Genomic DNA, 23,438 nt, shown 5'->3' on the forward strand with positions numbered 1-23,438 from the left:
GAGATAGTCATCTATATGGCTTAAAAAAACCCTAGACCTTGAGTCGTCTTCCCAAAGACTCACATGTTTATGTAGCCATAGGAAGAGAAATATATAATACATTTTAATTTAATTAAAACATAGTTAAGAATTTGGGATTAAAAATATACACACTACTATATATAAAACAGGTAAACAAGAAGGACCTACTGTGTACACAGGAAACTATATTCAATATTTTGTAATAACCTATAATGGAAAAGAATCTGTAAAAGATTCATATGTATATCTGAATCACTTTGCTATACACCCGAAACTAATATAACACTGTAAATTAACTATACTTCAATTTTTTAAAAAGTGGTTTGAAAAAGCATAATACTTGAATTTGATGGAAAATTCAAAAAGTCCAGGGAGTTTCCTGGTTGGCCTAGTGGTTAAGTATTTGGTGTTGTCATTGCTATGGCTTGGGTTCAGTCTCTGGCCCAGGAACCTCTGCATGCTGTGAGTGGGGCCAGAAAAAAAAAAAAAAAAGAAGAAGAAAAAAAGTCCAAAAGGGACTCCATATTTGTTCACCTTCTCTCCCCCTGTCCCAATCCATGCCCCATCCAATTGACACTATTTCAAAATGTTCACCTTCAGTCAAATTAGAATCTAAGAGGGATTGGAGTTCCTGTCGTAGTGCAGTGGAAAGGAATCTGACTAGGAACCACGAGGTTGCGGGTTCAATCCCTGACCTCGCTCAGTGGATTAAGGATCTGGTGTTGCCGTGAGCTGTGGTGTATATCACAGATGCAGCTCGGATCTGGTATTGCTGTCACTCTGGCGTAGGCTGGCAGCTGTAGCTCCATTTAGACCCCTAGCCTGGGAACCTCCATGTGCGTGAGTGTGGCCCTAAAAAACAAAAAAACAAACAAAAAAAAAGAATCTAAGAGGGATTAAAGGCTCCAAACGAAATTAAACAGGTCAACAGAATGTATCATTACTCTACCAGTGTAGTAGTGTCTCATGTACTTTATAAAAAGCACAGTTAACTTACCATTCAGTTCATCACTTTGAGTAATACAAGTGTTTGCTGCCTTTGTAAACCAACACCACTATTGCCTCTGCCCAGATATACCTAAGAAATGAATGTAATCATTTAATCTTAAAATCATGAATCACGTAATCTTTTTTTGACTCTAGCTTGACATTAAAGTGTGTTTTCTTAGTTCTAATGATAAATTGTATCTGCTCTACACTGGGTCGCACGGTCTGTTCAATGTACTATTTGTATTGAATACCCTTGCTCTACTAGTTATGAGGATAAATTTTACATGTTGATTAAAATTTAGTGAAATACTCATTGAGAATTACTGGGTGAGTCCTACTGGCCTAGAAGAAGCAGTTATTACTCTGTGAAATGACTCTCTAAATACTTTGCTTTAAACTATTCTCTTCTATTTCATAGTTTAATTTAAAGAGCAATTCCCCCCCCAAGCTCTTAGATAAATCATATCACTATGCTTAACATAATGTATTGTAATTGCTTGTTTGTGTTTCTCTCACTGTAAACCTTGTGGTGATGGTGAAAATTTCACAGTAGGAAAGTTTGGGAAGTTTAAGGTTATAAGTAGGAATGAAGCAGAAAACTGCTGGTTGCTATGATGTAGCTATTTGTAATACCAAGAATTCTATGTAAAGTGATTCAAGTCATGAATTTTATAATTTTACAATTATTTTGTGTTGCTTTACGTAACTTATAGAATTTGTATACTTCAAGACTTAAGAAACTTTAATTTCTATTATTAATATATTGTTCTCTTATGTTAAAAAAGAAATTAAATTGTTTTATTTAAAATGTCAAATTTTTTTTACTATAGAAAATTGATGCAGAAAAAACAAGCTGAAGAAAATGATTCAATCTTAATACTATAGAGAGATAAAGGAAAAAAAGGATTCAGCAATAATACTACCCTTTAAAAAAGAACTTTTATCCTTTTTGTTTTGTTTCCTGTGCTACATTTGCATGTATACAGAAAAGCATATTGTAGGAACTATATTAACATTTGCTGATACCATAAATCATGTTTCTCATACCAAAGACAACTTTCTTCATTAGTGATGTTTATGTATAACTTAATAAGCACTAACATTTATAGAGTGATTAACCAAATGCTAGACAATGTGGTAAGTGGATTATTTTATTTAATCCTCACAGCACCACTCTGAAAATAGGAAGTTAAATAACTTGTCTAATAAGATCACATAACAAGTAAATCTAAAAGCAGGACTCAAACCCAGGAAGTCTGATTCCAAGACTTGTTTTCCCCTTCTGTACCATACCACTGAGTCCTTACAGTTTAATCACATTAGAAAGATACAACTTACAGTGACTCAAAAGCAGACTAGTGGCAGGACCCGATCCAAGCCCTGACCCTATGTCCCCCTCTATGCCCACCCCATCTCACTGTGCAGTTGCAGTCCAAGGTCCGTTCCCTCCTTACCTCAGAACCCCCTCCTACCCAGGGGGCAGCCCCAATTGCTCTGGCAGACAGGGATCAGGGCCTCTTGTGTGGGATTTGTTTTGCTCAACCATAATGGTTGTATGCCACACCACTTTATGTTTGTTATATATATCTCTCAAAGTAATTTTATAAGACTACCCCTCCTGGCTTTCTTTCCTGGCCCTTGCACCCTCCTCCCCTCCAATGTGATTTAGTATCTATAGCAGGGAACTAAGGCCTGAACCACTTGGCATTCTCTACCCTCCATGGGGCCATGGCTGTATGTGCTGTCACTGTGTTTTGTTTTGTTTTGTTTCTTTTTAAACTGGGTTTGGGGGTGGATTTTTATTTCTCTGGGGGCTTTATTTTTCTTGGCAGATACTAAAAACCAGTTAAATATAATTTTGTGGTTTCTGTTCTACTTAGGTTTCATCTTTTAAAATAAATTTTTAGGAGTTCCCGTCGTGGTGCAGTGGTTAACGAATCCGACTAGGAACCATGAGGTTGCGGGTTTGATCCCTGCCCTTGCTCAGTGGGTTAACGATCCGGCGTTGCCATGAGCTGTGGTGTGGATCGCAGATGCGGCTCAGATCCCACGTTGCTGTGGCTCTGGCGTAGGCTGGCAGCTCAGCTCCAATTAGACCCCTAGCCTGGGAACCTCCATATGCCACAGGAGTGGCCCAAGAAATGGCAAAAAGACCAAAAAATAAAATAAAATAAATAAAATAAACAAATTTTTAAGGAAAAAAGCAAACTAAAACATGACATTCTGTCAGATTTTCAAAGGGAAATTGATAATACAGAAATCTTCTGTTGTTAAAAGTGCTAATAGTGGTTATTCTTTACCTTTATAGGCACAAGTTTGGATCAGAGGGCAGCTATCCATCTCTGCCACTTTGTCACGTTTATGTGGTTCCCCAATTTAGAAAATATAAACATTTAAAATAGGAGTTCAAAAATACTGTTTTTACAAAAACTAATTAGAATGCTTTGGATAGGCTAGAAAAAGACATGACTAAAGAATTTCCTACCAAATTCAGTATATGTTAGAAATTTAAAGATAAATGAAGTAAAACTCAAACAGTTTAGGATTTTGCACTGATAATGCTTTGTTGAATATCATTAAGTTCTTCAGCCACTTTAAAAAAACCTAGAGTAGAAATCATAGATGATGCTTATGCATTATTTTTAGGTTTTAAATTAAAACGTTTAAGGTGTATGTTTGTATCTTTCTCTTTTTTAAATGAATCCTCATTTTAAATGATTTTTTAAAAAACGTTTTGGGAGTTCCCGTCATGGCGCAGTGGTTAACGAATCCGACTAGGAACCATGAGGTTGCGGGTTCAATCCCTGCCCTTGCTCAGTGGGTTAAAGGATCCGGCATTGCCGTGAGCTGTGGTATAGGTTGCAGATGCGGCTCGAATCTCTCGTTGCTGTTGCTCTGGTGTGTAGGCCGGTGGCTACAGCTCGGATTTGACCCCTAGCCTGGGAACCTCCATATGCCGAGGGAGCGGCTCAAGAAAAAAAAAAAAAAATCATTTTGAATGACCAACCACCACTTCCAGTCACATTATGTGGAAGAGCTCTTACCATATATTCAAGAGCTCTAAAATCATATTTTTTGGAGTTCCTGCTGTTGTGCAACAGCACCAGTTTAATCACATAAGAAAGATACAGCTTACAGTAAAGTATCTTTCCTCCAGTGTACCTGGAGCACTGGAATGAAGATTTGATCCCTGGCCCAGCACAATGAGTTAAGAATCCTGCCTTGCCACAGCTATGGCATAGGTTGCCACTGTGGCTCAGACCTGACCCCTGGGCAGGAAACTCCATATGCAAAGGGGCAGCCAAAAAGGAAAAAAAAAAAAAATCATATTTTTTTGACCTAGTAATATGCTTATCCAAAGGAAATAATCAGGTATGTACAAATATTTGTATGTAATGGATATTCATCAAAGTATTTTCTGTAATAGCAAAAATAAAAACAAACAGCATCCATGCGATCAAATACTATATATTAATTTAAATCATTTTCAAAAAGATTTTTTAGGTTGCAGGAAAATACACTGTTAATGGCAGAATGCAGCATATAAAATTAAATTGCTGAGAGGAGAAGCACCAGAATATATTTGGTAATTGAAGTACTGGTGATTTTTTATTTTAATTTATTTTAAACTAAATAACATTTGTGTGAAATGCAAAATTTGGCATAGGGAGCGTATAAAGAAAAAGTTTATCTGCCTGTCCCCAGCTTTGCAGTTCACCTCTGTGGACACATTCAGTGTTTATTGGAATATTCTAAAGTGAGAGAGAGAATTTTTATTATCATTTCTGATTTATTTTCTTTTATGCAGCACTTTTTCTCCTGCTCCCAAATCTAGGGATGTGGACTGAGAGAGAGAGGCCATAGTCTTCCTGTACATAGCTGTTTTTTTTTCTCTTTTCCCCTTCCCTGACTTTTACATTAATGTGTGTCTCTCTGAAAGACTCTCTTTAAAAAAAGAGAGAGACATAATCAAAATACCATTCAACTAGAAATAATTAACAATGATTAATAATAATTTCTTATTCTCATACATTGCAAATGGGGATGTAAAACAGTACAACTTTTAAAAGATAATAGTTTTCTTAAAAAGTTAAATATAACACCTTCCATATGATGCAGACATTCCATTCCTAGATATTTACCCAAGAGAAATGAAAATATCTGTCATACCAAGACTTGTACCTGACTGTTCATAGCAGTTTTATTAGTAATAGCCAAAACTGGAAACAACGTAGATGTCCATCAGCAGGTGAATGAAAAACTTGTGGTACATTCATACAGTAGAATACTGCTCTGCAGTAAAAAGTAATGGACTATTGATACATGTAACAGCGTGGATGATTCTCAGAATAATTATATTGAGTGAAAGAAACCACACCCTTCTGCAAAATAAGAGTGTGTATTACATGATTCCGTTTATATAAATTCTAGAAAATGCAAACTAATCTATAGTGACAGAAGGCAGATCAAGTGGTTGAGGAGGGACTGAGAAGGGGCACAGGAAATTTTCAGAGATGATGGGTAGGGTTACTATTGATGGGTTAATGGTTTAGTGGATGTATATGTATTCATAATACTTTAAATATGTACAGTTTATTATATGTTGTACTTTTAGAGTTGTAAACAAATAATTATCTTTAATATAGTGTATCATTGATATTCAAATTTTCCTGATTCTTTCACATCTTAACAGTTTTGTATTTTGTTTTTTTTTAACTAGGATCTAAGCAATGTCCACGTGTTATATTCAGTTGATGTGGTCTCTTTTAATATGTAGGTTTCTCCTTTTTTATTTTTTTCCTTGCAGAGTATTTGTTGAGGAAACTGTTTTGTGTCCCAAAGAATGATTATATCCTCATGTCAGTGTTAGCAAGTTCCTCTCTGTCGAATGTATTTCCCTTTAAACTGGTAGTTGGTAACAGGTAGTTGAGGCTTCATTATATTTAGGTTAGATTTTTTTTTTTTGGCAAAAATATTTAATTGTAGCGTAGTATTGCCTGTTATATCACATCATCAGGAGGCATAAAATGTTTGGTTGTCTCTTTTTTGTGATGCTAAAGTTGGTTAATGATTTAGATATTGTCAACCTGATGTATCCATTATAAAGTTCCCCATCATCTTTTGTATCTGTTTTTGCTTTCTATTCATACTCATTTCTGGAGAGGAATTGAAAACATGAAAATAAGTAAAACTCTAGATTCTGATTTTTGAGTACATAAGAGTTTTTATTTTTTTACTATGATTGCTTAAATAGAGAGCTTTCCTTTGTTTTATTTTCACAATTTCTTGTTTCTCTTCAGGGCTCAGATCTAATATGACCTAAGATATATTTCTGGATACTTAACTACTCCTCAAATTAGATATACTGCTATTGCTTTTTTAGTAACCTGTGCTGCTTACTTCTCTTTCATAGCACTTATTGTCTTTTTTTTTTTTTCTTTTTAGAGCCACACCTGTGGCATATGGAAGTTCCCAGGCTAGGGGTTCAATCAGCTGCTGACTTTTCCCATAGCCACAGCAATGCTGTCGGATCCGAGCCATGTCTGTGACCTACACCACAGCTCATGGCAACACTGGATCCTTAACTCACTGAGCAAGGCCGGGGATCGGACCTGCATCCTCATGGATACTAGTTGGGTTCTTTACTGCTGGGCCACGATAGGAACTCCTTCATAGCATTTATTGTTTTATATTTATTGGCTTTCCTTCCCATGAGTTTCTTGAGAAATAAGACATGCATTTTTTATCTCAACACATAGTAAGTGCTCAGCAAATGCCTGCTAAGTTGAATACATATGCTTTCTTTCCTTTAATCATTTAAAAAATGAACCTTAAGGAGTTCCCATTGTGGCTCAGTGGTTAATGAATCCGACTAGGAACCATGAGGTTGCGGGTTCGATCCCTGGCCTTGCCCAGTGGGTTAAGGATCTGGCGTTGCTGTGAGTTGTGGTGTAGGTCGCAGATGCGGCTCAGATCTGGCGTTGCTGTTGCTCTGGTGTAGGCCGGTGGCTATAGCTCCGATTTGATCCCTAGCCTGGGAACCTCCATATGCCGCGGGAGCGGCTCAAGAAAAGGCAAAAAGACAAAAAAAAAAAATGAACCTTAAAGTAGTAGGATACTTTGTGATAATACTCATATGCTCACTGGAGGGTATACATATATATGCACATATATGTCTATGTCTTTGTATATTTTTTAAAATTTATTTGTTGAAGTATAGTTGATTTACAATGTTGTGTTAACTTATTCTGTAGAGCAGAGATTCAGTTATACATATATTCTTTTTCATATACTTTTCCATATGGTTTATTCAGATATTAAATATAGTTTCCTGTGTTGTGTACAGTAGGACTTTGTTGTTTATCTCTTCTATATATAATAATATGCATCTGCTAATCCCAGACTCCCAATCCATTCCTCCCTTCCCCTCCTTCCCCCTTGGCAACCTGTATATATTTAAATTAAGAGTTAACTGAATTGCCTTTAAGTTGTATATTTAAAGATGTGAAATACAGTCCCTCCTGATAAGAAGTTTTGCAGTCTAGTTGGCAAGAGGAGACACATTTGGATCAGTTAGTGCTCAGTCATGTTTTAAATTTAGGCCCTCAATTATTAGTTGATTGTTAAAGTCCTAAAGTATGTGGTATTAACTAAATGCCATAAAAAGGTGAAGAAAGAGATCACTGAAGATTGGAATCAAGATATGCTTTAGAGAAGAAATTTAATTTCAATCATTATGGTCAAAGAGGGTGTGATGAACGGAAAAGGAGAAAAAGGGACATTTCAGGTAGAAGAAACATTTTGTTTCCATAAAAATGAAACATCAAGAGAGGCAGGAAGTATAATAGCAAAAGCTTAGAAAATGAGACCTAATGTCATGGAGTATGCTTGTTGTGTTTAGGGATGCTTACAATGAGTTTAGTAGTCCCTGCCCTTTGCCCTGTTTCCTTTTATGAAAGCTTTAATGCGGTTAGCTTCTTAAGTTTTTGCCATCTTTTCATAAATGACTCCCTTGATCTCTCTGTGAAATTCCAATGTTAGTGCTCTGCTCTCCCCAAAGTTTGCCTGACTACTTTGAAATCATTTTAATGACTCAGAATATTCTCACCTTAAGTTCTAAATTTATCTTCATTCTTTTTATCCTGGTTTCCTCATGGGTCAAAAGAACCTTATTTTATTATCTGCTGGTTTTCTTTTTTTTTTTTTTTAATTAAAGTATAGTTGATTTACAGCATATCTTAGTTTTGATGTATAACATTAGTGATTCAGTATTTTTATAGGTTTTTTTACCCCATTTAAAATTATAAAATAATGGCCATATTTCCCTATGCTGTACAATATATCCTTGTTGCTTATCTATCTTGTACATAGTAGTTTTCATCTCTTAATCTCCTATCCCCTCTATCTTGCCCCTCCTCCTTTCCCTCTCCCCACTGGTAACCATTAGTTTGTTCTTTATATCTCTGTTTCTGTTTTGCTATATTCATTTGTTTTATTTTTTACATTTCATGTATACATGGTAGCAGAGTATTTGTCTTTCTCTGTCTGACTTAATTCCTTAGCATAATACCCTCTAGGTCCATCCACATTGTTGCAAATGGCAGAATTTCATTTTTAATGGGGCTCAGTAATATTCCTGTTGTATGAGTTGTGTGTGTGTGTCTCCATTCATCTGTTGATGAACACTTAGATTACTTCCGTATCTTGGCTATTGGGATGTATGTAGCTTTTCAAACTAGTGTTTTCATTTCCTTGAATATATACCTAGGAGTAGAATTGCAGGATAATATAGTAGTTCTATTCTTAGGTTTTTGGGCCATCTTCATGCTGTTTTCCATAGTGGCTGCACCAGTTTACATTCTCACCAGCAATGTATGAGGGCATCCACATCCTTGCCAAATTTGTTATTTCTAGACTTTTTGATGATAGTTGTTATGACAAGTATAAGGTGATATCTCATTGTGGGTTTTGATTTGCATTTCTCTAAGTGATTAGAAATGTTGAGCATCTTTTTATGTGCCTTATGGGCATCTGTATATCTTCTTTGGAAAAAATATCTGGGTGTTCCTGCTGTGGTGCAACGAATTGGCAGCATCTCTGCAGCACTAGGATGCAGGTTCAACCCTAGCCCAGTTACAGTGGGTTAAGGATCCGGTATTGCCACAGCTGTGGTGTAGGTTGCAACTGTGGCTCAGATCTGATCCCTGGCCCAGGAACTCCATATGAAGCAGGGCAGCCGAAAAGAGAAAAAGAAAAAGAAAAAAAAAATCTGTTCAGGTCTGCCTCTTCTTTTTTTTGTCTTTTTTTTAGGGCGGCACCCACAACATATGGAGGTTCCCAGGCTAGGAGTCGAATCCCAGCTATAGCCACTGGCTTACACCACAGCCACAGCAACACAGGATCTGAGCCACATCTGCAACCTACAGCACAGCTCATGGCAACACTGGATCCTTAACCCACTGAGCAAGGCCTGGGATTGAACCTGTGTTCTTATGGATGCTAGTCATATTCCTTTCCATTGAGCCACACTGGGAACTCCTGCCCATTTTTAAATTGGGCTTTTAAAAAAAAAAATTTAGCTGTATGAGCTCTTTAGGTAATTTGTATATTAACCCCTCATTGGTCATATCATTTGCAAATATTTTCTCCCATTCAGTAGGCTGTCTTTTTATTTTGGTGATGATTTCCTTTGCTGAATGAAATCTTTTAATTTTAATCAGATCCCATTAGATTATTTGTGCTTTTGTTTCTTTTGTTTTAGGAGACATACAAAAAAAAAATGTTGTTTGTATTAAAGAGTGGTCTGCCTATGTTCTGTTCTAGGAGGTTTATGGTTTCAGGCTCTTACATTTAGGTCTTTAATGCCTTTTGAGTTTATTTTTGTATATGGTGTGAGAAAATGTTCTACTTTCATCCTTTTACATGTAGCTGTCTAGTTTTCCCAACACCACTTTTTGAAGAGACTACCTTTTCTCCATTGTTTATTCTAACCTTCTTTGTTGCAGATTAATTTACCATAAATATGTGGATTTACTTCTGGGTTCTCTGTTCCATTGAGCTGTGTGTCTCTTCTTGTACCAGTACCATTGTTATTTTGATTACTGTAGCTTTGTACTATAGGCTAAAGTCAAGGAGTGTAATACTTCAGGCTTTGTTCTTTTTTCTCAAGATTACTTTGGCAATTTGGGCTCTTTTATGGTTCCATATAAAAATCTATATATTGCTTTGGGTAGTATGGCCATTTTAACAATATTAATCTTCAAATCTATGAACATAGAATATCTTTCCATTTTTTTTGTATCTTCCTTCGTTTCCTTAATCAGTGTTTTATAGTTTCCACAGTATAGGTCTTTCACTTTCTTATTTAAGTTTATTCCTAAGTATTTTATTCTTTCTGATGTGATTTTTTTTTTTTTTTCTGTCTTTTTAGGGCTGCACCCATGGCATATGGAGGTTCCCAGGCTAGGAATCCAGTCAGAGCTGCAGCTGCTGGCCCACACCACAGCCACAGCAATATCAAATTTGAGCTGTGTCTGCAACCTACACCACAAATCACAGCAGTGCCAGATCCTTAACCCACTGAGCGAGGCCAGGGATTGAACCTGCATCCTCATGGATGCTAGTCAGATTTGTTTCCACTGAACCACTGAAGGGAACTCCTTGATAGGATTTTAAGCATGATCATTTTCTTGCTTTCTCTTTCTGATAATTTATTAATAGCATATAGAATTGCAACAAATTTCTGTATGTTAATCATGTATCTTGCAACTTTACTGAATATTTTATTTTATTATTTTCTTTATTTTATTTTAATTTAATTTTATTTTATTTTATTTTGCTGTGCCCTCGGCATATGGAAGTTCCCTGACCCAAGTCACTGCAGTGACAGCAGCAGATCCTTAACCAGCTGCTCCATAAGCGAGAACTCCTGAATTCACCTATTAGTTCTAATAGTTTTTGGTGTAGACTTGGAGTTTTCTATGTATAGTACCATACTATGTTGAATAAACATGGTGCGAGTGAACATCCCTGTCTTATTCTAAGCTTAGAGGAAATGCTTTCAGCTTTTCACTACTGAATACAATGTTAGCTGTGGTCTTACCATATACAGCCTTTAATTATGTTGTGGAATGTTCCCTTTGTTTCCACTTACTAGGCAGTTTTTATCATAAATGGATGTAGAATTTTGCCAAAAGCTTTACTATTGATGATCAATGATTTTTATTCTTCCTTTTGTTAATATGGTATATCATGTTGATTGATTCCACATAGTGAACCACCCTTGCATCCTGGAATAAATCCAACCTGATCATGGTGTAATGTTCCTTTTTATATACTGTTAAATTTGGTTTGCTAATATTTTGAAGATTTTTGCATCTGTATTCATCAGAGATATTAGCCTATAATTTTCTTCTTTGTAGTGTCTTTGTCTGGTTTTGGTATAAAGGTAATTGTAGTCTCATAGAATGAATTTGGGAATATTCCCTTCTCTTCAGTTTTTTGGAATAGTTTGAGAAGGATATATATTAGCTCTTTATATGTTTGGTAGAATTCTTCTGTGAAGCCATCTGGCACTGGACTTAGGTTTGCTGGGAATATTTTTTTTTTAATTACAAATTTACTTCCACTGCTAGTTCCTGGTCTGTTCGGACTGTCTATTTCTTCCTGATTCAGTCTTGGATGGTTGCATGTTTCTAGAAATTTATCCATTTCTTCTAAAGTTTCTAATTTGTGGCATGTAACTTTTTGTAGTATTCTCCTAAGATTTTTTGTACCTCTGTGATATTAGTTATAATTTCTCCTCTTGTATTAGTTATTTTGTTTGAGTTCTCTCTCTCTCTTTTTTTCTTTTCCTCAATGAGCTTGGCTAAAGGTTTATCAGTTTTGTTTATCTTTACAGAAAAAAAAAAAGTCTTGCTATCATTGATCTTTTATGTGATTTTTTGTCTTTATTTATTTCCTTTTTAATCTTTATGATTTCCTTTTATTGATGTTGAGCTTAGTTTGTTCTTCTTTTTCTAACTCCTATATTTGGGAATTTAGGTTATTTGAAATTTTCCTTATTTCTTTAGGTGGGCCTGTATCATTTAGAAGTTCCCTCTTAGAACTGCTTTTACTCCATCCCATAGATTTTGGATAATTGCGTTTCCATTTTCATTTGTCTTGAGATGCTTTCTTGATTTCTTCTTTGGTTTCTCCATTGACCCATTGGTTTTTTAGTAACATGCTGTTTAGTCTCCACATGTTTCTGTTTTTCTCGTTTTTCTTCCTATAATTAATTTCTAATTTCATAGTATTGTGGTTGGAAAAAAAAATGCTTGATATAATTTCTATCCTCTTAAATTTATCGAGACTTGTTTTGTGGCCTAGTCTATGATGTATCCTGGAAAACGTTCCTTGTACACTTGAAAATAGTGTGTATTCTGCTGCTTTTGAATGGAATGTGTTATAGCTATCTATTAAGTTCAGCTGGTCTAGAATGTCATTTTAGACCACTTTTACTTTACTGATTTTCTTTCTGGTTGATCTCCCTATTGATGTAAGTAGAGTGTTAAAGTCCCCTACCTTTTTTTTTTTTTTTTTTTTTTTTTAGGGCCACATCTATAGCAATATGGAAATTCCCAGGCTGGGAGTTGAATCAGAGCTACAGCTGCTGACCTACACCACAGCCACAGCAATGCAGGATGTCAGCTGTTTCTGTAGCCTACACCACAGCTCACGGCAACACTGAATCCTTAACTCACTAAGCGAGGCCAGAGATAGATCCCATGCTCTCATGGTTACTAGTCAGGTTCATTTTTGTTGCACCACAATGGGAACTCCCTCCCCTACTAGTATTGTATTATTGTTGGTTTCTCCCTAAAGGAGAAAATACCTATTAATATTTGCTTTCTATATTTAGATGTAACTATGTCTACAGGTTTTCTTATTCTTTTTGGAATAAGATGGGTAAATATACAAACATCTTTACTATTATAAATGAGTAAAATGAGGCTTGATGTTTGCAAGATCACATGGCTAGTTAAGTGGGAAAACTGGGAATTCGAACATGTGTCTGTTTGAACTACTCTTTTAGCTACACTGTCTTTTAAGGTAGGTGAGTCTTTAATTTTTCACCCAGGTAATAAGTTGTGATTCCTACTGCACAGTAAGCAGAAAGATTTCTAGAGAGCTGGGAAAGGCAGGAGGAGTCTGGAGGCCTTTGCAGATTAAGCTTTTAACTCCACTGGCTTCCAAATGAGGCCATACAGTCCACATCATTGCACACAGAGGGTACTGAGGGTTTCTTATGTCCTTAGGGCCAAAGAAAGCCACAGGAGAATAAAGAGAAAGCCAGAAGGGCAGGCCTTCGTAATCACCTGTCAAAACAGATATGTATTCCAGACACTGTGAGGAATATTTCTGGAGCCTCTAGACTGAATTATGGACCTCGGTTTTCTTGAAGAAAAAAGAATGGATGTGGGCCTAGTGGCACCACATATCCCATTTCCATCAAGTAAGTTCTGAGTATCCAAGGAGCCTAGTGAAAAAATGTTAATGATATGTGCTCTTCACCCCAGTTGTTTAAAATCAAGTTGTGTAATTCAACATATGCATAGTTGTATAATAACTACCACAATCAGGATATAGATATGTCCCTCATCACAAAAATGCCCTCTTACCCCTTTGGAATCAGTATCTCCCTTTCTCCCAAACTGGCAAAAGATTGATATTTTTGTTTCCATGTAATTTTGCTTTTTCTATAATGTCATAAAAATGAGGTTGTATAGGAGTTCCCGTCGTGGCTTAGTGGTTAACAAATCTGACTAAGAACCATGAGGTTGCAGGTTTGATCCTTGGCCTTGCTTAGTGGGTTAAGGATCCAGCATTGCCCTGAGCTGTGGTGTAGGTTGCAGACGTGGCCTCGGATCCTGCGTTGCTGTGGCTCTGGTGTAGGCTGGCGGCTACAGCTCCCATTCAACCCCTAGCCTGGGAACCTCCATATGCCGAGGGAGTAACCCAAGAAATGGCAAGAAGACAAAAAAAAAAAAAAAAAAAAAGAGATTGTATAGTATGTAGCCTTCTGAATCTGGCTTCTCTCAGCATAAGTGTTTGAGACTTACTCATATTGTTACATTTTTCAATAATTTGTTCCTTTTTATTGCTGATAGTTTATATTTTCTATGGAAAAAAATTATAGAAAATCAATCTAGGAAAGTAAACATATTAACTGGGACAGGGTGGGGATGAAATACATCCCAGTTTGCTTGAGACGAACCTAGCTTATACTTATTGACCCAGAATAGTTTTTAGTATTATTTCCTTTTCCTCTAAAATGTGTCTTGGTTTGGATGATAAATTATATGGTTGTTGTAAACTGAGTGACAAGATATGTTCATAGTTCATTTCTTTATAGTGTTGTCAAATTTACAAATACCAGAATTGTATATATTTATATTTAATATAAATAGTATGAGCAATAATGGCAATAGTAACTTACATGTAATCTTATTTTGATCTTCATAACAGTCTCATTTTGCATCTGAGAAAACTGATTAAGAATAGAATGAATGATGTGCCAAAAATTGTGAAACTAGAAAATAAAACCTTCATTGTCTGTCTATACATTCACCCTTATTATCCCATATTAATTGAGGCAGTATAGTGTATTGGTTAAAAGTGGAGGCAATGGGGAATTCCTTCGTGGTTCAGTGGGTTAAGGATCCTGCATTGTCACTGCAGTGGTTTGGGTTGCTTCTGTGGCATAAGTTTGATTTCTGGCCCAAGAACTTCCACATGCTGCAGGCATAGTCAAAAAAAAAAAAAAGAAAAAAAAAAGAAAAAGAGGGTGGAGGCAGTGATGACAATGCCTGGCTTTCAGGGTTTCAGTCCTGATTCTGACCAATTTTTTGCTCTTTGACCTCAGGCAAATTATATAATCTTTCTGTGCCTCAGTTTCCTTATTTATTGAAAAGACATAATGTGATATAACTATAGTACCTATAGCTAGCACATGGTAAGCTTTTGATAGAGGTTGCTATTATTTTCAATGATACCATTATTTCATTAACACCGTTGCAGTTCAACCTCCCTCTCTCAACCAAAACACTTCCCTTTCCCCCATACGAAAAAAACAGTAGGGGAATTCCCGTCGTGGCTCAGTGGTTAACAAATCCAACTATGAACCATGAGGTTGTGGGTTGAACCCTGGCCTTGCTCAGTGGTTAAGGATCCGGCATTGCCATGAGCTGTGGTGTAGATCGCAGACGTAGCTTGGATCCTGTGTTGCTGTGGCTCTGGTTCAGGCTGGCAGCTACAGCTCTGATTAGACCCCTAGCCTGGGAACCTCCACATGCTGCGGGAGAGGCCCTAGAAAAGGCAAAAAAACAAACGAACAAAAAAAAGTAGGAAATGTTGTGCTCATCTTCTCTTACAATAAAAAAATATTAATTTCTAACAGTATACTTAATTATGAAGGTCTTAAATATTTAGATAAATAGTTTGGTCTTGATGTAATAAATCAGTTTGACAAACTTTCATCCCTGGAACATCTACAGCTTTCAAGTTTTATGTATGTTGGTCAAAATTTTTATTTTTAAAAAGTAGGATGGTTGAGTTCCCATCATGGTACATTGGGTTAAGAACCTCACTGCCCTGGCTTGGGTCAGTCACAGCTGCAGCTCGGATTCAGTCTCTGACTCAGAAACTTCCATATGTCTCGGGTGCAGCCATTTAAAAAAAAAAAAAAAAAAAAAAGGATGGTGGCTGAGTGAGTGTGGGAATCAGAATTAAATAAAATTATACAGGCTTCTCAGAGCCTTTTTAATGTTTATAATTAATGTCCAAGAAGAAGTTTAACATCTGTCACACCTTAACTTATGTGAAAAGAGTAAAACATCCATTAAAATTTATGTGGATACTCTAAACATAATTTGGGAAATTCTGTAGTAAACAGTAGGGAACTTGTGGAGATTTTGCCATGAACACTGTAGGTTGCAAAGACTAATTTATGGGGACCAGGAAGAGATCGGAGGCAGGAAAATCAAATAATTTTTACAGTAACTAAGGCTTGAAGTGATTGGGGTAGAGTACTGACAGTGGAAAGGGAAAAGTCTGAATGGGTTTATGAAATGCTTTTGAAGAAAGATTCATGAAGACTTAGTGATTGGTTGGAAGGAAGGAGAGTGGGGTCAAAATGACTCATAGGTTTCTAGTCTGAGAGAAATTTTATGCCAATAATTTAAAATATGGTAGCTAGGAAAGGTAGCTAGTTGGTTTGATGTTAGAAGAGAGTTGGAAGGGACTGAAGTAGCTTGTTTTAGATGTGTTGACTTAGACCTAGCAGTGACAGACCAAGAAGTCAAATATGTGAAAGAGGAGATACTGGATCAACAGAAATAAATGAAGCCATGAAAGCATATTTGTCCAGTTTTACTCTGGAGAGAAGAGAGTTGTTGAAGGAAAAGGAACCAAAAGGGAGAAGACAGGGAGAGTCACGATAGTGCTGAGTCCTATGAACAGAGAGATTGAGGGCGGGGGAGAATGAAGTGATGAAAAACTAAATGATGACGAAAAATAAGCAAAGTCTTTAGAGTTGGCTTGGCTGACCTCGATGGGCATCGTCAGTGCTCTAAAGACTCTCTTATAGCTTTAGAGGTGACCGTGAAGATGCAGTTTTTTCAGATGAAAGGGGAGAATAAAAGCAAGGCTGTAAAGGATTAAAGAGAAAAAGGAAACTAAAAAGCACTCATTGTAGAAATTTGGCAGGAAAAAGAAGTAGAGAAAGAGTATAGGAGTTGATAGGAGAAACCTGAGCAAGTTTGAAAGCAGAAGGGGAGGAATCAGTTCAAAGGCAGACATTGAAGATATAAAAGTGTGTGTGGGATCTGAGTCCCAAATGAGGTGAGAAGGCAAGAATTGAGAAAATTAGATCGAGTTGCCCTAATTTTGGTAAAGTTAAAATGGATTTTTCCCGTTATATGTCACCTTTGTGTATTGGCATTTATACATTTTTCACTTTTTTACTATGAGGGAATTAAATAGTTTAGCTTCTTTTTATAAGATCTCATTGAGTTAAAATATTCAGATTATGAAAATAATTCACGTTCATTGCAGCAAATAGAGAAATGTATAAATGTGGGGGAAAAAACCTACCTATAATTTCACCAGGAATAAATAACATCTCAATATTTTGATAGAACCCTTTTGAATGGATTGATTATACACATACAGCTTTTGAAAAAGGAGTTATACTGTACATTCAGTTTTCTGTTCTGCTTTTTATAATGCTATTATTTTTTTTAACCTTCTACTTCAGAGACATTCTTTGAAAATAGTGCTTTTAATATTCTGTTGTAAACACTGATCCCAGTTGAGTCAGCTTTAGCATTCTCGATTCCCTTTTTATCACCTTGTTTTTAAACCTGATCCAAATTCCATTATTCAACTAACGTGTTACAGATACCAAAGCATTTATTGAGTCTGGTAGCTGAATTTAGGAAAGAATCAGTATTTTGAGGCCCTAAAGATTTGCATAGAAAAATCACGTTTATCGTCTTTTCCTCTCTCCTGCACTGAAGTTCTTGCGGGGAAAAGTTCACATTCATCCTTCCCTTTCTTTTTTTTTTTTTTTTTTTTTGTATGGCAGCTGCCTCATTGGGAAACCTAGGATTTGTCTTTACATCCTTTAAGTCCCCTGGTGGCTCCTAGAAGAGAGCAGAAAAGATTACCCTTATAGGATAAAGGCAGGATGGGAGGTAGGGCTCATTTATGTTCATACATGATAAATGTATGTTCATTTATCCCTCAGAAAAATTAGTGCTCTCATCTCAGTTTGCTTGTTTGGTTATTCAGGATTGAAAATGTGGACTCTAGGAGTTCTCTTGTGGCACAGTGGTTTGTCACTGCAGGGGCCTGGGTCTTTCCAGTGGCATGGGCTTTGTCCCTGGCCTGGGAACTTCCACATGCCATGGGAACAGACAAAAAAAGTTGACTCTGTTGTAGTTGAGAATGAATTGGATTCAGTTAATGAAAACAGAGATGTGGTAGAATGGCATGGATTCTATGCCCTACAGTCTGCCACTAACTAGCCAAATATCTTTGGGCAAGTTACTTGATCCTCTGGGTAAAAAAATATTAGGCTACAGCTTTAAATCTTAAGTCTCTTTATTTCTTACTTAAATATTTTATTATTATACAATAATGGTCAGTTTTAAGCCTCAGGACTCTTAGAGACTACAATTCATGTCCTTTGTGAAAGAATGACTGTGGTGATGATTGGAGAATCACTGATACCACAAATATTAATTCTTATAATTCTTTGTACAACCATGCTTTTTCAAGATAAGTAATGAAATTGCCTAGGGAAATTGCAGAGTTAAATACAATACAAATAATTGATATATGGTAGTGTATTGATGTAAAAAGAAAGCTTAAATTAATTTGATCTTGAGTTGTAATTTATTAGAGACAAAAGTCCAGACATGTTTCACTCCTGTACGATGAGCTTTTCTCACTGTTTTGAGTAGATAGGGAGTATCTGAACACTTAGAACTATTTAATCTCTTGATTTGGTAGTCATTGTAATAGGTGAATAAATCCCTTTTCATGTTTCTGATAGGCAATAACAATTTTTTTTTTTTTTTGTCTTTTTAGGGCCTCACTCTCGGGCATATGGAAGTTCCCAGGCTAGGGGTTGAATTAGAGCTGTAGCTGCTGGCCTACACCACAGCTCATGGCAACGTCAGATCCTTAACCCACTTAGAGAGTCCAGGGATCAAACCCACATCCTCCTGGATACTAGTCAGGTTCATCACTGCTGAGTCACAACGGGAACTCCGTGAGTAACTATTGTATAAGGGGAATTCATCCCTCTGGCTCCTTCTACATGCCACTGTTTTCTACCTTCTCAAGAAAATAACCTTAGTAATCACTGTATATTTTTTTTTCCCCTGTCTTTTTAGCACCACACTTGTGGCATATGGAGGTTCCTGGCTAGGTGCTGAATCAGAGCTGTAGCTGCTGGCCTACACCACAGCCATAGCAATTCGAGATCTGAGCCGTGTCTATGACCTATACCACAGCTCATAGCAATGCTGAATCCTCAACCCACTGAGTGAGGCCAGGTATTGAACCTGCATCCTCATGGATACTAGTCAGATTTATTTCCACCCAGCCATGACAGGAACTACTGTATTGTCCTTTTTTTTTTTTTTTAGGGCCGAACCTACAGCATATGGGGGTTCCCAGACTTGGGGTTGAATTGGAGCTATAGCTAATGGCCTACACCACAGCCACAGCAATGCAGAATCGGAGCCGCATATGCGACCTACACCACAGCTTATGGCAGTTTCAGGTTCTTAACCCACCGAGTGAGGCCAGGGCTCGAACCTGCAACCTCATGACTACTAGTCTGATTCGTTTCCACAGCACCACAGTGGGAACTCCCTGTATTGTCTTGATTTAAGAAAATATGCATTATATTAAGTGTTCACAATAGTTATGTTAGTATTTTGGGCTTTTCTAGATATCTTCTAGACTGTGATTTTATTCTCTTAAGGCCTTTATTTCCTTTTATTCTTTTTTCATTCAAAGATTGTCATTTTCAGTTTTTATAACACTACCTTCAATCACTTTTAATCCCAGTTGAGATTTTTCTCTTTGTGTCTCTTATCAAATGTCATTTAGGAAATTTCTAGGAACCTCAATAATTGCTATTTGAAGAGTACCGTTAAATGCTCCTGGGGAAAAGGATAATTCTATGTTATTACCCAAGAAAGGTACTACCAAATGCACGAGAGAGCAAAATGGAATTTGTAGTGTTAAAATCCTTGTTAATGAGACTACTGTTAACAATTTTGATAATTTCCTTCCCTTTTTTTAAAGCTTTTTTCCAAATGTAATTTACGTATCATGAAATTCACCTGTTTTAAAGGTACAGTTCTATAAGTATATACAGAATTGTGCAGTTATCAACCCAAATCTAATTTTAGAGCATCTCCAATGCCCACCAAAGAACTCTGTGCCCATTTGCAGTTATTCCCACTCCCACCCGAGCCCTAGGCAATCATTAATCTACTTTCTGTCTCTATAAAGTCTACTTTTACGGATATTTTGTATAAATGGAATCACGTAATGTGTTCTTTTCTGTTTACCTTCTTTCACTTAGCACAGTATTCATACATATTGTAATGTACTGGTACTTCATTCCTTTTTGTTACTCAGTAGTGTTCCAAATAGATATACTACATTTTACTTCTCCATTCACCATTTTGTTGATCCATTCATAGACATTTGGGTCATTTCTACTTTTTGACTATTCTGAATAGTGTTATGAACACTTGCATACAAGTGTTTGTATGGATATAAACATTCATTCCTTTTCTTTTTTTTCTCTTTCTTTCTCTCTCTTTTTTTTAAGTGCTGCATACGTTGCATGTGGAAGTTCCCAGGCTAGGGGACAAATTAGAGCTGCAGCTGCTGGTCGATACCACACCTGCAGCAACTCGGGATCTGAGCCATGTCTTTGACCTCACCACAGGCCATGGCGACATGGATCCTTAATCCACTGAGCGAGGCCAGGGATTGAACCTACATCCTCATGGACCCTAGTCAGTTCGTTACCACTGAGCCACAACGGGAACTCCTAAACTTTCATTTCTTATGAGTAAATAGTAGGAGTGGAGTTGCTGGGTCATGTATTAAATTTATATGTAACATTTTAAGGAACTGCTAAACTTTTTTCCAGACTTACTGTACCATTTTACTTTCCCACAGTAATGTGTAAGGTTGCCAGTTTCTCCACATCTTTCTTATAACTTGGTATTGTCTGTCATTTTTGTTATAGCCATCCTAGTGGTTGTGAAGTGATATCTCATTGTGATTTTAACTTTCATTTTTCTAATGATGTAAAAATCCTTCGATCTGATTCGACTTCCATACGCTGTGGTTGCAGCACTAAAAAGCAAAAAGAAAACCCACCTGTTTTAGCCAATGAAGAATGTTAATGTCAGACTCCTCATTTTAAGCTTTCAAAATTAGTTTTCCAGCTAGAATTCTTAGCACTTTTTTTTGTGGGTTTTGTTTTTTGGGTTTTTTTTTTTTTTTTTTTTTGGTCTTTTTAGGGCCACACTCATGGCATATGGAGGATCCCAGACTAGGGGTGAAATCAGAGTTGTAGCTGCTGGCCTACACCACAGCTCACAGCAACACCGGATCCTTAACCCAAGGCCAGGGATCTGACCCAGGTCCTCATGGATACTAGTCAGATTTGTTTCCTCTGAGCCACAATGGAAATGTGAAATTTTTTTTATGTTTTAAAAATTTTAGAATTGTAAACCTGATACTACTGTTAAGAAATGTCATAGTCTTAATGAAATAGGACTATTACTTCCAGCTTCAAACTGTTATGCTTTATTTTTCATCCTTCTATATTTATTTGTTTTAAAAATATGAATGGAGACTTCTTTCCTCCAGTTACATTATTTCTTAAGGTTCATTTGTGATAGAGATACTCCAGATTTATTGAAGGATTCGATTTCAGATTGTTTAGTAATAAGACTACATCTTTTGACAGAAATGAGGGTCTAGTCTAATAGAGATTAATTTCTAAGCTTAGGTCTTAATAGCCTGTTTAGAGCCTACTGTTAATTAGATTTCTGTGGGAGATGTAACTTGAATCTAACTCAGGATGTTAAAAATGCATTCTTCGGAGTTCCCGTTGTGGCTCAGCAGATTGAGAATCTGACTAATATCCATGAGGATGCAGATTTGATCCCTGGCCTTGCTCAGTAGGTTAAAGGATCTGGTGTTTGTTGTGAGCTGTGGTGTGGGTTGCAGGTACAGCTTGGATCTGGCGTTGCTGTGGTGAAAGCCAGGAGCTACAGCTCCAATTCTGTCCCTAGCCCAAGAACCCTCATGCTGAAGGTGTGGCCCTAAAACAAACAAAACATTCTTTTATCTTCCATTTCTTTTTTAAAAAATTTTTATGATCTCACCCACAGCATATGGAAGTTCCCAGGGCCAGGGATTGAATCCAAGCGACTGGTGAGACCTACATTGCAGCTATGGCAACACTGGATTCTTAAACCCACTGTTCCACAGCCCAGGGATTGAACCTGCTCCTCCGCAGCAACCGGAGCCACTGCGCTTGGATTCTTAACCCACTGTTCCACAGCAGGAATGCCCTAAAAATAACAGTCTTTAATATAGCATCTTCGTTTAGGAACAAAGATGGAGAGAGGTACTTTGTGTCAATGCCTGTTATATGTAGTGGATTTAAATTTATTCTTTGGATACCTATACTTGTAAATAACCAAATTATCCCCACCTTATACAATATTGAGATATTTGTTATTTTTCCTTAACCTCTCAGTACCTCCTACCTGAATTCTGTCCATTATCAAAAATCCAATTTAAGCTTTGTTCTTCCTAAGCCTTTCCTAGTCATGGTGGTCCACAGAAATAATCTAGATCCCCTTTTGAACTTAACATAGAACTTAATTTTCCATGAGTCTAGTTTGTATATTCAGTGAGGTATACAGCCTGGTAGAATTAGATAACTATCATGTGATTATGTCCTGTCTCTCTACTCAGAAGTAAGCTTCTTAAGGGCAAGAATATCATCTTTGTTTTCTTTTTACTATTTTGCTTTATTTATACAATTATTTAAGTACTGTATTAATTATGTTCATTATTCATAAGTTATAAGCAAAGTTTTATTTTCCCACAGATCTAGGCATCTTTCTTAATTTATTTTTATCAAGTCACAAATCAATTCTTTTTTAGTAAGTAGGCTTTAGAAATCTCTTCAAAGCAATGCTCAGTTCTTGCATACTGAATTTTTTTTAAATGGATGCCTAATTGATATCTCTTATAATAGAGGAAATGAATCAGTCAGTTCTTCTCAGGTATTTTTTTCTGACCTCTCCAGTTTCCTAGAGACTTATAATAGACTTTTATTTTATTTTATTTTTGACTAAGCAGTACCTTGCTCACTTCTACTGTATTGAAAGGGCAAAGTTTTGACTACCATTGCAATTTCCTTAGATACCTAATTTGAATTCAGAACTTTTATTTATTTATTTTTTTGGTCCTTTTTTTTGTCTTTTCTAGGGCCACACCCATGGCATATCGCGGTTCCCAGGCCAGGGGTCTAATCAGAGCTGTAGCTGCCAGCCTACGCCAGAGCCACAGCAATGCAGGATCCAAGCCTCATCTGTGACCTACACCACAGCTCACGGAAACACCGGATCCTTAACATTCAGCAAGGCCAGGGATCAAACCTGCAACCTGTTCCTAGTCGGATTCATTAACCACTGAGCCACTACGGGAACGCCCAGAACTTTTTGGTCAGACAATGAATGCTAATGTAAATGGTAATTTACATTAATTTAATTTCAAATTCCACTTGCTCATTGACTGTGATTGACTTGCATATTAATCTTGTA

The 23,438-nt window shown here is 36.7% G+C and overlaps 1 protein-coding gene and 1 long non-coding RNA gene across 5 annotated transcripts in view; one reads left to right on the plus strand and one right to left on the minus strand.

The window, feature by feature from the left end:
- The window catches only part of LOC146401763 (uncharacterized), a 909,931-nt gene that overhangs the window by 884,483 nt on the left and 2,010 nt on the right, over positions 1-23,438 (minus strand). The window contains exon 2 of the long non-coding RNA XR_014810925.1: positions 21,777-23,273. This is a non-coding gene — a long non-coding RNA (uncharacterized LOC146401763). The remainder of the gene's footprint in view (positions 1-21,776; positions 23,274-23,438) is intronic.
- Positions 1-23,438, plus strand: part of KATNBL1 (katanin regulatory subunit B1 like 1) — a 94,758-nt gene that overhangs the window by 8,494 nt on the left and 62,826 nt on the right. The window lies entirely within an intron of this gene.

This window comes from Sus scrofa, chromosome 7 (genome assembly GCF_054392235.1).
Source record: "Sus scrofa isolate SSC_HxYL_T2T_F1_AM1 chromosome 7, Sscrofa_HxYL_maternal_Yorkshire_Landrace_v2.0, whole genome shotgun sequence".
Classification (NCBI taxonomy): Eukaryota; Metazoa; Chordata; class Mammalia; order Artiodactyla; family Suidae; genus Sus; species Sus scrofa.